General features: G+C 49.9%; 1 long non-coding RNA gene across 1 annotated transcript in view; it reads right to left on the bottom strand.

Moving 5' to 3' along the window:
* LOC309649154 overlaps positions 1-15,313 on the bottom strand; it is a 27,962-nt gene extending 12,649 nt beyond the window's left edge. The window contains exons 1-2 of the long non-coding RNA XR_014256965.1: positions 3,679-15,313; positions 1,027-1,157 (exon numbers count right to left, since the gene is read on the bottom strand). This is a non-coding gene — a long non-coding RNA (uncharacterized lncRNA). The remainder of the gene's footprint in view (positions 1-1,026; positions 1,158-3,678) is intronic.

The raw sequence follows: 15,313 nt of genomic DNA, 5'->3' as shown, positions 1-15,313 counted from the left end.
AGAGGAGACAAACAGCTCATCTAGAGGGTTCAGGGCAGGAGGATAGCTTGGTCTTATTAGCAAATGCCCTTGCCTACAACACACATACAGACACGAGGTTCGGTTCAGCACTCAGCCTGTAACTCTCCCTGACAGGTCACCCAGAGAACAGGAAGGACTGTCCTGCTTTCCTGTCCCCCCCCCACCCCAGATCTCCTGATGCCTTGTCGTGACTCTGGCTGGCTTTCAGCTGGATGAAAACAGAGGGAAAGGGATTGTACGGTATGACTAGACCTGGAACTGTATCCCCCCAATAATAATTTGCTGAACACTTACTATGTACTAGGCACCATTGGAGACAATGTAATTAGCCCTCGTCAATTTCAACAATATTGTGAAATTAGTGTTGTTGGCATAGTACCATTAGTAATATTGGAAGTTGAAGCCCAGAGAGGTTAGGGAACTTGGCCAGCATCCCATGGACAGTAATTGAGAGAGTCCTCATTTGAAATCAGGTCTGATTGTTCCCAAAGCCCAAGTTTGGGCAGCTGTGCCAGGTGGCCTCCCGGAAGAATGGCCCATGTGTTGAACATCAGTGGAGGGGGTTGGGAAGAGGATGGGAAGACGGGTGAGGAATAGGATGGGAAGACGGGTGAGGAATGAGCCTGGGACAGATGTGAGCAGTGTGGTCTGCCCCCTCTGGTCATTTCCCTAGGAGGGTTGGATACTGAGGACCTCTGGGGCTCCTTCCCCTCTGATACCCTGTGAGCCAGACCCTAACTACCAGGACCCTGGAGAGGAGAGAGAGCAATCCTCTGTTTCCCAGGCTCCATAATTTGCCTACTTTCCTCTTCCCCATCTCAGTCCCTTGGGCCCTTGATCACTTTTCCTACCCTGAGCTGCAGAAAGCCTCGTAGCTAATGACTTCCTATGCTAATCATCTTTGAGCTGTCCCAGAGGATGCCTGGAGAGCAAGGGTGGGCTTTCAGACAGTAGTGGGGGGAACACTTTCTTACGTCATACTCCCACATGCTTTTGAGCACTTACTCTGCCGGCATATCAGGCTGGTCTGTGGTCTCGGGTGCTGGCTGACTGGCCAAAGCATTGTGGGGAGGGGCGGCCGGGCCCCTACAACCTCAGTCTGCCTCTTCAGAGCACGGGTGCACTTCTTGGGATCTCTGTAGCCAGGACAAGAGGAGAGAAGCAGAGGGACACCAGAGTAGTGAAAGGGCCTGGCCATGGAGTTGCATGGGAGGTGGAAGCACACGCCCTCTGCCCTTCAGAACTGGACCCCAAGGCTGTGTTCTAATTCATTGGTTTCTTCACTGATTCCACAATCAGCTGTGGAGCGCTTGCTTTGGTATGAACTCTGCGCGGGCTGAATCCGACAACATCCTGCCCTCAAATTGCTTAAATCTAGTAGGAGCGATAAAACGTGTATACGCCAAAAAATGCCAAAGCATGAAAGTTATCCCAACCTGTCTTTGGCGTTCATGAGAGTTACAAGGGTTCAGAGGAGGGAGAGACAGCTGGTAGCGGGAGGTGGGGATGCTTACATAGCACTTACCCTGTGCCAGTCAGTGTTCTAAGTGCTTTGCATATATTCACTCCTTTAATCCTCACAACTAACCTGCAATTTTACAGATGAGGAAACAGGCATGGAGAGGCTGAGTAACTTTCCCAAGGGCCCAAAACTGGTAAGTGGATTTGATCAGGTTGTGTGGTACTCTTAACCCCTAGTTTATTCTGCCTGCTCCTGCCCTGCCCTCATGTCTCACCGCCTGATTGTTAAAACACAGTAATAGAAATGAGCACTGATGTCTTCACCGCTCTTATATTCAGTGTTAAAAATCACTGTATCTGCGGGCATGTTCCTATGTGTTATTGCTGGATTATAAGCTACAAAGAATCTCATTCAGCTACACTTATTGAGTGTCTGCCAAGAGCCAGACACTGTTGTAGCTGCTTTGCATATTCTAGGTCAATTTACTTCTTGCAACAGCCTTGGGAAATAGTGGCAATTTCCCCTGTTTCCCAGAGCAGGAAAATGGAAGACAGACAAGAAAGAGACTTGCTGCCTGTGGAACTAAGCTTTGGGCGCACTTCTTTTAACACCAATTTACTGCTTTTAATTTTAAAGATTAACATTAATACTGTTGATCTTTATGATATGGAACCCCATTCAGCATAGCCTAGAATGAGTATCCTTTTCATCTGTTTTTGTTTGTTTGTTTTTGCATGTGAGGTAGGCCTTGTTTTTTTATTTTTATTTTTTAGAACTAGCATCTTAACTCTTAACATTAAAGAGTATGGAACATGGGCTTTGGGTTTGGCTCTGAGTTCAAGTTTTCTGACTGTTACTTTAGGTATGTAAACTTGGGAAAATCTCAAATCTCTGAACCTCAGTTTCCTCATCTAGAAAATGGGGATTGCAATAACCAACCCTCACCACAAGGATATTGTGAGGATTACATTCAATAACATACAGAAAGTGCCAAGCACTGTGTATGGCACCCAGTGAGTGGTAGCTCTTCTTTTTGGAGAGCCACACAGCATGGGTCCAATAAACACATATTGGGGTAAGGGGTTTTACATAGTAACCTAACACATATTTTCATTTCATCCTGTCAGTAACCTTGTGAGACAGATGTTCCCATTTCAGAGATAGATAGCCCACAAATAGTAACTAGCAGAGCAGACTTTCAAATGCATGACTCAGGACTCTCCAACCCAGGGCCCTCCCTGCCTTCTGTCATCTGTACCATGGGGACAATGGCCACGTTAGTCCTACCATCCAGGGGAAGGCTGGGAGATTCCTATGATAGGATAAGTACCCAGAGGTGCTTTATAAACAAAAGGTCCACAAAACACCAGTGGTGATCATATGGAGTTTCCTCCCTGATGCGAAGAGAGATTAGTGCCTCTAAGGCACATTTACCAAGGTGTGTTCCCAGAGACATCAATCCTGTGAGGGGTTTCAAGAAAAAAAAAGGTTTCTTGGCCAAATTTGTTTGGCTGTGGCCAGTCCAGCCTCATAGAAAGCCATCTATTTTGCTTATAAGTCCTGGCAGAAAATTCCTAGATCTTCAGCTTAATTAGAAATTCTCTATCTGGAATCTGGCTGTTGGGTCCAGATGTATGGTAGTTTGAGTGAAAGTTTATTGGTTAAGCTATTGATGACAGTGCACCACCCCCTGGGGTTGGGGGTAGATAAGACTCTGAGAGCTCCCTTCACCTACTGGGAGTCCCATCTGGCGTTAGCTGTGTGAGCTCTGTGATCCAGAGCACATCTTTGTGAGGTTGGCTTTACTTGCTGACCTTACCCTAGTCTTTGCCCTAACCAGTTGCCTTCTATCCTTTACCTGATATAGTAGATGTCTTCTACCATCCTGAGTGCCTGTCTTAGGGTCCTGTGTCCATGGGGATCCTAATCCATGGGGATCTTAGACTCCCACATCTTTTAACTTGGAAAATCACAATGTACATGAACACATTAAGGGCTCTAAGAAATGTTTTAGTTGATCATGGGTCTCTTTATCCTATAACACCTCTTAATATCCTACAACCCACCTTGGGAAGCGTTGTCCTCATGGAAGAGATCCCAAGTACCATTTTCTTAATGGAAGAGATCCCAAGTTTCAAAAACCTCTTAACGAGCCTCCATCTCTGAGTAATCAATAAAAAGGCATTAAGGCTTACCATGGGCAAGGTCCTGAGGGAGAACGTGGAGAGTATGGGAGGCTGCAGAGCTGTACTTAGTCCCAGAGCCCACTCTCAAGGAATCCACGGCATGATAGAGGGAGGTAACGCACACCACTGAGGCTCAAGGAGGACGAGTGCAGTCTGGTGCTAAAGACCGAGTAAGTGAAAAAATATTCCAATGAATGGATTAAGAAGATGTGGTGTATATCTATATCATATCTATATCTACACACACACACACACACACACACACACACACAATGGAGTACCACTCAGTCATAAAGAGGATGGGGTCTTGCCCTTTGCAGCGGCGTGAATGGATGTCGGGGGTATTGGTGCTAGGTGAAGTGGGTCGGATGTAGCAAGACAAATACCGTATACGATTTCACTCATATGTGGAATAAAAACAAACAAGCAAACAAAGAAACAAAATAAATGAACAAACCAAACCAAACCAAACAGGTAGATACAGAGAACAGCATAGTGGTGATTGGAGGGTAAGGGACGGCAGGGAGGGCAAAATGGCTAAAGGGGATCAACTGCATGTGCCGAATGGAAACTCAATATTTGGTGGGGAGTACACTGAGGTGTATACAGAAGTAGAAATACAAGGTTGTACATATGAAACTTACATAATATTATAAACCAATATTACCTCAATTAAAAAACAAATTAAAAAAAAAAAATCTTCCAGAAAAATAAATAAATAAAGACCAAGTAAGAAGGGCCCTGGCCGTGCTCTAAGAGATGCACACGGGGACGAGGTCAGGAGGGAAACGGAATTGGGTGGCAAACTGGTAAAGGTCCAGGCACCATGGGTGCTTCAGAGAAGAAGAGGAAAGGCAACCCAGCCTGGAACCAAAGAAAGCAATCCCAAGCGAGGCTGAGAACCCGGCCAGGTACGCCATCAGGTGTGGAGGAGGGAAGTTGGCAGGGCCCCGGCGGAGCGAGTGGCAGAGTGGTGGAAGAGCAGCCACCGCCGAAGCCCTGCACAGAAGGCGCATCCATGAATAAGATGTCTTGGCTGCTCCTGGGGACGGGGGAGGCTGTGGGAAGCTGGTCCCAAGAGAGCAGTCCAGAGACGGGGGAGGGCTTGCTGGGCCCAGCTCAGAAATCTCTGACTCTAGAACCGTAAAGGGGGCAGTGGGTGGGAAGAAGTGGCTCACATCGGTCCTCCCTGAGACTGTCGTTTGCACTTCCCTGTAGACCAGAAAACAAAGAAGAGAACGACAACAACAAAACTTAATCTGAGCTCAGCATCATCCTGAGAGCTGAACACTGGGAGTTAATCATCCAATAAATGTTTATGGAGCATCTGCTCTGTGAAAGAAACTACACCGGCCCCACCTGGGTCTCCATCCTTCAGAAAGGAGAAGGCTGGGGTCAAGGCCATGCCTGGAAAACAACAGCTTTCAGTACCAGTCAATGCTTGAAGGGCACTTGATGAATGATATCAGCCATAGGTCCTGCGTTCATCCTCTCATCTGTCCATTCTGAGCCAGGACCTGCAATCTGGCTTCAGGCAGGGAGAAAACCTCCAGGCTGATGGTCAGGGTGGGCTTCATTCCATTCTGCGAGCTGATATGAAGGAGCCCACCTGGGTGCTGGGTGCTAGGGGTAGGTGCAGGATAGATAAGGAAATTAAAACTACAAAACCTCACGCAGGTGCTTTTGACAGAACCGAGGACTACTGCCGCCTGTCTGGTGTTAGGAGACAAGGAATACATTACAGAGGTGGCGTGCCTGAGCAGATCTGAATGGTGATGGAGAGTGAGGGCATTTCCTGAGTAGAAGAGAAATGAGTGGGCTTAGAGCTAGCTCACGGTGAACTGTGAATAATCTTGGCTATACCCAGAGGAACAGGCCTTTCATAGGACCATCACACGTCATATGTGAGCTAGAGGGGAAAATGAAGGTGAGCAGCTTGGCCTCGTGAGAGTATGGGGCTGGAGAAGAGGAAGACGTTGTGACACACCTAAGTCCTGCTAAGGAGTCCAGCCCTTACTGGGGAGTCATTGAGGGTCCACTGGAAGATGTTACACAGAGCAGGATACCTTACCTTTGCCCTTTAGAAAGAGCTTTCTGGTGCCCATTCTAAGAAGGCCTGGGAGGCCTAGTGAGACCAGAGTCGGGGACTCAGGTAGGGCTTGAACCAGGACTTGAGGATGACTTCCATTCAGGCCTGTGGAGACTGGGGCAGGCTTCAAGGGTGGAAGAAAAGTTTGGTACTGACTAAAAGATGACCCTGTGTAAGGGGGCAGGAAGCAGACCAGACCCACCTGGATTCCAGGGCCCTGCAGCCACACGGGGCTCCACCTCTCTCCCGTAAACTCCCTCTCACCGCCTTCAAATACTGTTTTGGGGACCAGCCCACCTTGTATCCTGTAGAGAGGTTGAAAACCAGCTCCTCCAGAGGGAGGAGAATAAAGAAAAAAGAAGAGAGGAGAAAGAGCTGCTGAGAGGAGGGACAGGAATCGGTGGAGGTCCCGCCCCTCCAGCTTTGCGCCTGAGCCAAGAGGAGGGCGGGGGATGGTTTAGACTGTAGAGCAGACTCCAGGGGACTTGGGTGTTGCCCAGAGCACTGGCAAGGCAGCCCTGGACCTGGGGGTCCCTCTGGGACAGAGACAGACAGTCATGTCTATTGATAATGTTTGAAGTGATGACAGGATGGCAGACAGTGACAATAGGCTTGGAAGCAGAGCTAGTTCAGCTGGTCTGGGAACCAGGGGAGGGGATGTGCTAGAAAGGAACGAAGTGCTGATGATTCAAAATGCAGTTGGGGGGACGGCTGGAGGAGTGAGCGGGGGTGGCGGGTGAATAGTGGGCATCAAAGCATTTACCGATTAGACAGTCTGGGCACGGAGCAGATGAGTGGCAGATGCAATTACGTTTCCCATCTGTGAGCTGTGAGCTGCCCCTGAGCCTCTTGCAGATGCCATCAGTCGGGCCTCAATGTCTCTGACCCTCCTATAAACGAAGGAGCCGGGACTGAAGCCCAACACCTTGAAACCGAGGACAGAGAACTCAGGGTCCAAGCCCCTTCTCCATCTCCAGCACAAAGATTCAGTAATGCTTCCCAGCTGCCCAGCACTCTGACTGATCTCTCTTCCCAGACCCACAGGGGTGAAAGCAAATGAAGATTTCAGAGGCTCTAATCTGCCCAAACCTGAGGGTAGACATAGACCCTCTGTCCACCCAGGGCTCATCTTAAGCCAAAGCTGGGACGGAGCCGAGGGCCCAGGAGCAGTGACAGGCAGGGCATGAGGAGACTCAGCCAAAGTTACTGACAACCCACACCCTACTTCCCTTGGGCTGAAACTATGCCTGTGCTGTCCAACTCAGTAGCTGCTAGCCGCCTGTGGCTATTTTCATTTAAATTAATTAAAATTGAATACGATTCAAAATTTAGTTCCTCAGACATGCTAGCCACACTTCAAGTGCTCTGTAACCACATGCAGCTAGTGGTTACTATGTTGGACAGCCAGATAGAGAACACTTCCATCATGGCAGAAAGTTCTGTTGGATAGCTCGGGACACCCAAAAGTAACAACATCAGCATAAAAATGAAAAGCCACACCTTATACCCTGTACAGAAGAGGGCTCTTTGGCTCCGTGTCCCTGTTCTCCTGCAGAGCCCTTTCTCCTTACTCTGGGACCCTCCTCCTCAGATGCCAGGCGCCCTGCTTTCCCATCCTCACCCCGCCGTCCTGAGCAGTGATCCATCTCTTGTCTGCTGACCCCCAGGTGGCCTCCTCCGGCTAGGCCCTGGCCCCTATGCTCTTCTTCCATGAAGATGGGGCACAGGAGAATTACACAAAAGTACTGCAGTGTGGAGTGTGTGTCCCTGACCCCTGCCTTCTTTTCTACCCTGGTGACCTGGGCTCTACCTAAGGCTCCCTGTACCTGCCTCATGGGAACCCAGACCTCGCCCTCAGTGACCAGGCCCTCGTCCTCTCCTCAGAGCATTCCCCGGAGGCCTCCAGAGCACCTCTCTCCCAGGCCAAGAGCTTCCACAGTTCTTCTAGCACTCCAAGTTGGATCTTACCTGACTCCCCCTCCCAAATGTCTTCCCCACAGGGCCCCCTGCTCCTAAGGCTAAGGATGGGTCACCTATTAAGGCTACCCCAAGGTGGGATATTGTCCCAAGCCCTACAGGTCTCATCAATCTGTTTATTTCTCAGGTGCCTCTTTCCAACCCTCTTATCACCAAATGTCCTGGGTTACTGGGGGCATGTGGCCAAGGTTGCTGACGGATCACCAAATCCATTTCACCTCCTTCCTGGGCATACAGCTAAGCTTCACTTTCCATTCTCCCTTGCAGTTTAGCACGTCCTTGGGAATGAGTTCCGGCCAATGGCATGTGAGGTGGTGCGTGCCACTTCAGGTACCATGACCCAGGTATGATTTCTGTGTTCTCTCCCCATCAGCTGGATGTTGGGACACAGGGCAGCCTTGTGTTGAACATGGTAAAGCCAGGGCCACCTGGACCCTTGAATAACTGAGTAGAGCATAATCCGCACCCCACCCCAGCCCCCCGCAACCTGGGCCTGCATTAGAGCGAGAGGGGCATTCACACATGCACACATCTGTCCACAGGGTCTCTTCACATCTGTCTGGAGGTGTTCCTCCAGGCTCCCAGCTCCCAGTACTATTTCTGGTTAACAGGCAGGGCAGATCTGCCTCCAGGCTCTGTGGATGAAGGAATTTTTCTTCCCCAGCCACTTCCCTGCCCATGTCACCTTTCAAGTGAGCCTATAAATTGCTTTGGACAATCTCGCTCCACTCCTGAGGCCAGAAAGACCATTTCTGCCCCTGCAGGCTGGTTAATGACTTGGCTCCTGCCACTTGGCAAGCTCCTTCCTCTCTCACTGTAGAAAAAAAGAGCTGAGTGATGGTCAGAGGAGGGAGCAAGGACTTCAGTCAAGAGCAGCCCCCTGTCTGTAAATTACGGAAAGAGGCCCCTAGCCTTCTCCCTCCCCCCACCTCCTGCAGGTAGAAGCCTCTGTGTCCGCAAATTTTGAGTTAAATTGCAGAGATTAGGTTTGAAGCTCAGAGAAGGACACTGTTTCATTTGACAAAGAGGCCCAGCGCACTGCCAACAGAAGGCCATCCTCGTACCATCTGGCAACTTTCAGCTGCCCCACCCCAGGGCTGAGAGCGGGCAGCAGTCTCCACAGACTGTGCCATGGGTCTGGGGTCCCCCCGCTTCCACTGCTCTCTGCTCCCTCCTGGGTGGGATCTTTGGCGAATCGTGTGCTCCAGCTAAAGACATCTCAGTCCAAACTGCATTAGAAGGAGTGTCTTAAACTAACTGAAAGGGCTTAGTCAAGTGTTCATCAAGCCATAAATGAACAGCTGCCTCCCGCCTTGAGCCCAATGCCTGGATTATTCGTTCCTTTTGGCTTTCAGATCCTCCTTTTGGATCCAACAGAAGCTGCTCCTTCCACAGCCACCTTAGTTTGTCATGTCCTCCCAGCTGCATGTCCCCCCCCCCCCAATCCCCCCCAGCGTTTTCCTTATTTTGGTTGAATAGGCGTATCTTTTGCTTCTCCAGGCCCCTTCTTTCATCCTGGACAGAGTCTCTGGGACACTGCTTCAGGCTTCTCTCACTTCTAACCAATTCCTTTTCCCCTCTTGTCACGGCAGTCTTAAACACATTTTGTTGGCCCTTCTACATTTTACTGAACTTTCCCTAAATTATCTCCAACCTGTTTATCTCTCTCTATTCCACCATGCTGTAAAAAGTAAGCAAGTTTGGTCTTTAGCAGCCTCCCTGTTTCTGCATGTTTCCCAGGGCTACTTCTTTCTTTCCTTGTCACTAGCATACACCTTGTCCAGTCTCTACCCCTCAGGTGTTATCACACACGTTTACTGACTGTGTAACATGTGCCCAGGCACTATGTAAATGCAACACCTGCATTTTTTCATTTCATCCTCACAACACCTCATGATGGTAGGTGCTATTAGCCTGTTTTAGAGGTGAGGAGACTGCGGGAGGCCCAGAGGGATTGAGTCACTCGCCTAGTCACGCAGTCAGTGGGAATAGGGATTCGGACCAAGGTCTGTCACGCTCTCTACTCAACTCTGCCTAACACACACCTCAAGTCAACAAACTTTTAGCAAAAGCTGGGCGTGCACAGTGCTATGGGTAATGGTTGCTTGGAGAGGAAACAAAGAAATAAAATAAGATTTTGTCCATGCCCTCCAAGAGGGTCCACTTAGTGCCAGAGACAGATGTGTAAATATATGTTATACTTGGAAAGTGCAATGGATAAAAATAACCACAGTGTCCTGAGCGTGTAGGAGAAGGAGTAACTATTGTCATGAGGGATGTGAAGCCCCTTCAGAAAGGTCTTACTTATCTAAACAAAAGTCTAAAGATAGACGAGAGCGTATTTCAGGGAAGGATCCTCCAGTCATGGCAGGAAAGTGGGAATTGTTGCAGAGCACCTTAGATGTTAAACTCCTGGGTTCTGGGTCAGATTCTTGATTTTGATCTTGGGTAAGTAACCTAACGTCTTGGAGCCTCAGATTCTTTATCTGCAAAGTGAGGAGATACTACCTGCCTCGTAGGAGTGTTGGGAGGCTTAATTGTTCAAGTAAAGGATTGAGCATAGTAACTGGAATGTTTTAAGTGTTCAATGATTATATTTCCCATAATCTTTCTTTTTGCCACAAAATCCCCCAATTCTATCTCATGACGAATAGTATTTATTGAATATCTTCTTAGAGTCAGGTGGCTTCACACAGGTTAACTCATTCAGTTCTCAGAACCAAGCTGTACATTTTGTTTGGCATGGTTTGTTGTCACTGTCTTAACAGACGAGGGGGCCCAGGCTCAGAGGGTTCTGAAATTTGCTCAAGGTCATCGGAGAGACCTTCACGAGGACTCCAGTGGGCTCTGCCTGGCTCTGCAAGGACCTTGCTTTTTCTTTTGCACGAGTCACCAAGAACTCCTGGAGTGGAGTTGCTGAGTGGAAGTGGAGGCATCAAGATCCCGGGGGACCTTGGAGGACATTGGGTCCCAAGCTGAAGTATCTGTGGAAGGAGAAGGCCACTAGGCATTATCCTGGTGGCCCTACAAACACTGAGCTGTCTTCCTGCTTACAGTGGGGAGAGGCAAGCAAAGCAGCTGATTTTCCTTGGAAATGTCTACATTTCGGACAAAATCTGCCCTGGGGGTATTGTCTATCCTTGCTACAAGGCAATGGGAAGACAGTGGGAGTTGGCATCTTATTGGAATGAATACAGGATTGGAAGATAGTCGGACATGGATTCAAATCCCAGTTCCAGGCCTCAAGCTGGGTGGCCTGGGTGAGGTACTTCTGACTGGTCCTCAGTTTGCTTGTCTGCAGACAAGGATGATCATACTCACCCAGCCTCCAGTGACTCCAGAGAGCAGTCACTAGAGCCAGCCAGTCAACGCAGGGGGCACAATCACAGAGTCAGGGCGATTTGGTGATTGTAGGTGTTGAAATGAGCGAGGGGGTATTCGGATGATTCACTGCCCAAGGGAGGAAAACCGACCTACCACCTGCCCGACAGAGGAGAGCAGCCAGCTCTGGGCCACAACCTGGGAGTCCTTGGAGGCCCCTGGGATTGCGTTCTTCCCCTCCCCACCCCCTTCCCCCCATCATTTGTTTGTGGTCTATACCACATACATTATTCATGGATCATAAAGTCCTCCAAGCCAGCCCCATCTGACCCCTTTGATGACATCCCCACAGCTGCCACCCAGTGCCACACACAGAGAACACACTAAGTCCCTGCTTCTTGACTGACTGAGTCAGTGATGGGGTATCTGCTTTGGTCCCTGCTTGTTGGCCTTTACAGAGCCTCCACCTACTAATACTTGTCCCCGCACATGGCATCCATCCCTTACCCAGGCCTTTTCAAACAGGAAACTTCCCCTGGCCCCCTGGCCATTGTTTCCTTTCAGGCCTTCATCACTTCTCATGTGGCTGAGGTTATGGATTTCAAAGCAAGGCCGCAGAATGTGAGCTCCAGGCTGCTTCTTTCATGGCTTCTGCCAGCACTGCTGCTGCTCATCCATCCCTGAAAAGCTTTGGCTGGAACCAGAGGCCAATAGGCCAAAGTCCCTGTTGCCTGGCCCTTCTCAGCATCCAAACCAGCAAACCAAGGGCTTCCCCGGGGCTGAGTGACCGCCTCTGGGCAGTGGGCCAGAGCCCAGCAAAGCGCTGCTTCTTTAGCTGCTGAGGCTGCTTGAGGCCTCGGCTGCATCCCAGAGAATGAGGGCCCAGCTGTGCGGCTGGGAATCTCAGGGGCACAGGGCTGCCCGGACCTTAGAGGCCACCAAGTTCCACCCTTCTGTTGTTCAAAGCAGGCCGAAGAGGCACGGCAACCAGAATAGGGTCACACTGCAATCTAGGGGCAGAAGTGTGCTGGGCCACAGCCCTGGGCTATTTCCTCCCCAAAGTTCCCAGTGCCTGGAGTAGAAGAGTCCAAAGTCTGGCTCCCACCCCTTTCCTTTGGGGTCCTGCTATTTGGCTTTTTCAGGGAAAAAGAAGGCTATTTAGTTTGTTCTTGTTTCCAATTTCAGACTAAGAGGTACTGGAAAGAATAGTATCTATAAGGAAAACACTATGATTGTCCCCATTTGCTAGATGAGGAAGCGGAGGCTCCCAGATAGGAAGTATCTTGCCCAAGGTCTCACAGCTAGTGCTGGGATTCCAACTCAGGCAGCCGGCTTTATCACATTATGCTGCCCGATCGCCCTCAACCTCAGATGCACTGGCTGCTCCTTGGAGCCCCAGAGGCCAGGCTCCTCAGTTTGGGCAGCTCACTGTAGGGGTCCAGTCACTTTCTCCAAATAGTCATGAAGATTCTAGAAGCAACTGAAAAGGGCAGGAACTTTTCTTTCTCTAGTCCCACTGTTCTCTGAGCCTCAGTTTTTATGCTTTTTTGGTTTGTTTGTTTTTAGTCAGTAAAACTGGGGGCTCAAATTAGTTCTCCAAGATTCCTTACTTATTAACAGCCAACAAGCATGGAGTACTGTGCTAAGCCCTCATACAGAAGCATCAGTGCCCACCATCCCTCTCTCGGAGAGGAGGGGGCAGCGCAGTCCCGGCTTCAAGGGCTTGGATGAGTGGAGAAAACACACAGTCAGGAAGAATATATACGCGGGTCTTTGACTTCGGGTCCAAGGGGCCCTTCTAACCATTATAGGATCCATGGGAGGAGCTAGAGTTTCGGGAGTGGCTTCTCTCCCATTCCATCCTCCAGGTCCCCTCTCATTCCATGTGTGTTCCACCTCCCTGATTTCTCAGCCCTCAAAGACCTCAAGGGACCACGGTTTGAGGGTGGAGAGACCTGTTTTCCCCAGGTCCTTGCACCTCTCTGCAGCGGGGTGCCGTGGGATGGAGAGGGGTATGGGGAGGGCCTCTCCCCACCTTCCAGGGCAGTGTCCCTGCAGGATGAGTTCACAGTGCCCAGACGAACAGTACAGTGGGCACCCCCTCCTCACTGCCATGTGCAGAAGGCCTCTCTTCCACTGCTGTGCCCAGATGTGCCCACCAGGTTGGGAAGAGGTGACGACGGCAGTACTCTGGCTTCCCTCATTCCCCCACTTCATCTTTATAACAGCACCACCAGAAATTCTGGAGAAAAGGAAACTGAAGGCTGAAAATGACTCACACAAGGTCTTATAAGGTACAGGTGGCAAAACCAGGACACAAAAGCAAATCTGACTCCAAACCTGCCACCTATCCACTGAGTGACCAGGTTTAGCATCCGCTGACTCGTGGCCAGCCAGTGAGCCCTTCCCCCACCCCAATGGAGATTTCAACCAGACCCGAGAGCCTCAAACTCCTTAGTGAGGTCACAGGTTCTCTCTGAAGCAAACCGCCACACCCAGCCCTGCCCTGGCAGGCCTTCTTCTCTAATACACGTCCTGGGATGTGTCCAGCTGCATGACATGTTTTGCTGGGACTAGTTCCCTCCGGCCTTCCCCCAGTCCCAGCCATCCCAGATTATCAATCTCATCCTTCCTTCTGCAAGCGGGGGGTTATGTCTGCTAGTCCAGGGGGCTGAGGGCTCCGACGGCCCTGTCAGGTGGCATCTGGGATCTCACAGCCCTTGCTGGGAGGCCCAAGGTGCCCATCCCCCTCGGAATGTTTGCCGCTTGGACCGAGTGACCCAGTTTCCCCAGCGGGAAAGCTCAGCTAGCGGGCTGCGCAGTTTGGCATCTGTGTGTCTCTCCTGCCCCCTGTCGGTCACTGTGCAGGAGGCTCGCAAGTGTCTGCGATCCCACTTGGGGCCGCGGCGCATTGACTCTCAGGCCTGCAAATGTTTGCTGAATTAACTGAGTGAGTGAGTGGATTGTTTACAGTTCTAGGCTCTGGGGTCCAAATTGGCCGAATAGACAGGGACCGCCCTTGACAAAACAGTGAACTCACTGTAGCTGAGCCTGGGCTCCTGCTAGCTGCTAGCTATCCCCTTGGCTGTCCTTTTCTCCCTTCCTGCCTGCCCCTCACCGGCCTGCTGCATTCCTCGGAAGAACTAGAATGTCTCAGGCTCAGGTCAACTGGTTTCCCCCCTCCTACCTCTTACAATCTCCTCTACCACATCGCCTTTGAGTGGTCCCAGTTCTCTGCTTGAATGCCTACAGTGACAGCACACTCACTATCAGAGTAGCCTTCCCCATTTTCTGAGAGCTATAATCAAAAGAATTGTCTTCCTTTCTTCTAGACACTAAACCTGACCCCTGTTACTTCCACTCAGAGACCCAGTTCTTGCCTCTTGGGCGAGTCACTCAGAAGTCTGACCTGCCCACCCTGTGACAGCCTTTCAGCTCCTTGAAGGTGGCAGTCACATCCCTGAGACTTCTCCTTTCTCCCCCCAGACACGCTGGGCTCTTCACTTCCTGAGGCTTCCTTAAAAGGGGGAGTCTTGAAAACCAAAAAGGCTGGGAGACACAGACAGTGACTCTCCAGCGGTGGAATTCTAGTCTTTTAGTCTGAAGACCTCCTGAAAGGTACCTATCTGCTTACTCCTAGGAGAAGCCCTAAATAACAAGTGGGATAATTCTTTAATCACTATTTCACAGTGTTTTAGATTTAGAATTTACAAAGCTCTTTTACAAGCATGCTATCTCAGTTGAGAGAAATTATTTTCACACCCATTTTAGGGATGAGAAAAGTGAGGGCTCAGAGAGGAAAAAATCTTGTACGTGATCACACAGTAAGTGGATGATAGCCGGCACTCACATCTGATCTTCTGATTCCAAGTCCAACATTCTTTCTACAAAAGTATTTGTTGTGGCTTCTGCCTCCTGAGAATGTGAAGAGATCAAAAAAGGCAGAAAAAAAGTATTGAGCACTTACTATTTGCCAGGCGCTGTTCTAAGTGCTTAATATGTGTTAATGTTCAAAACAACCCCATAAGATATGTACTATTATTATTGTTCCCATTTTACTTACCAGGGTTAGTAAGTAAAAAGTCCAGTATTGTAACCCATACAGTCTAGCTGTAGAGTTGGCCCTTCTAACCACCTCCCACACTGCTCCACACTTGCCCGGGTTTGTGCTCACATCTTTGTTTCTCTCCTTGCCTCTCTTTTACCTGACGGGTGATACTGAGGAGAAAGTTCGAGGATCATCCTTCCGGGGGCAGG

Source organism: Balaenoptera physalus, assembly GCF_965194825.1.
Source record: "Balaenoptera physalus genome assembly, chromosome: 1".
Lineage (NCBI taxonomy): Eukaryota > Metazoa > Chordata > Mammalia > Artiodactyla > Balaenopteridae > Balaenoptera > Balaenoptera physalus.
Note: the sequence above shows the minus strand (reverse complement) of the source record. Positions and strands in the feature narration are given on the sequence as shown.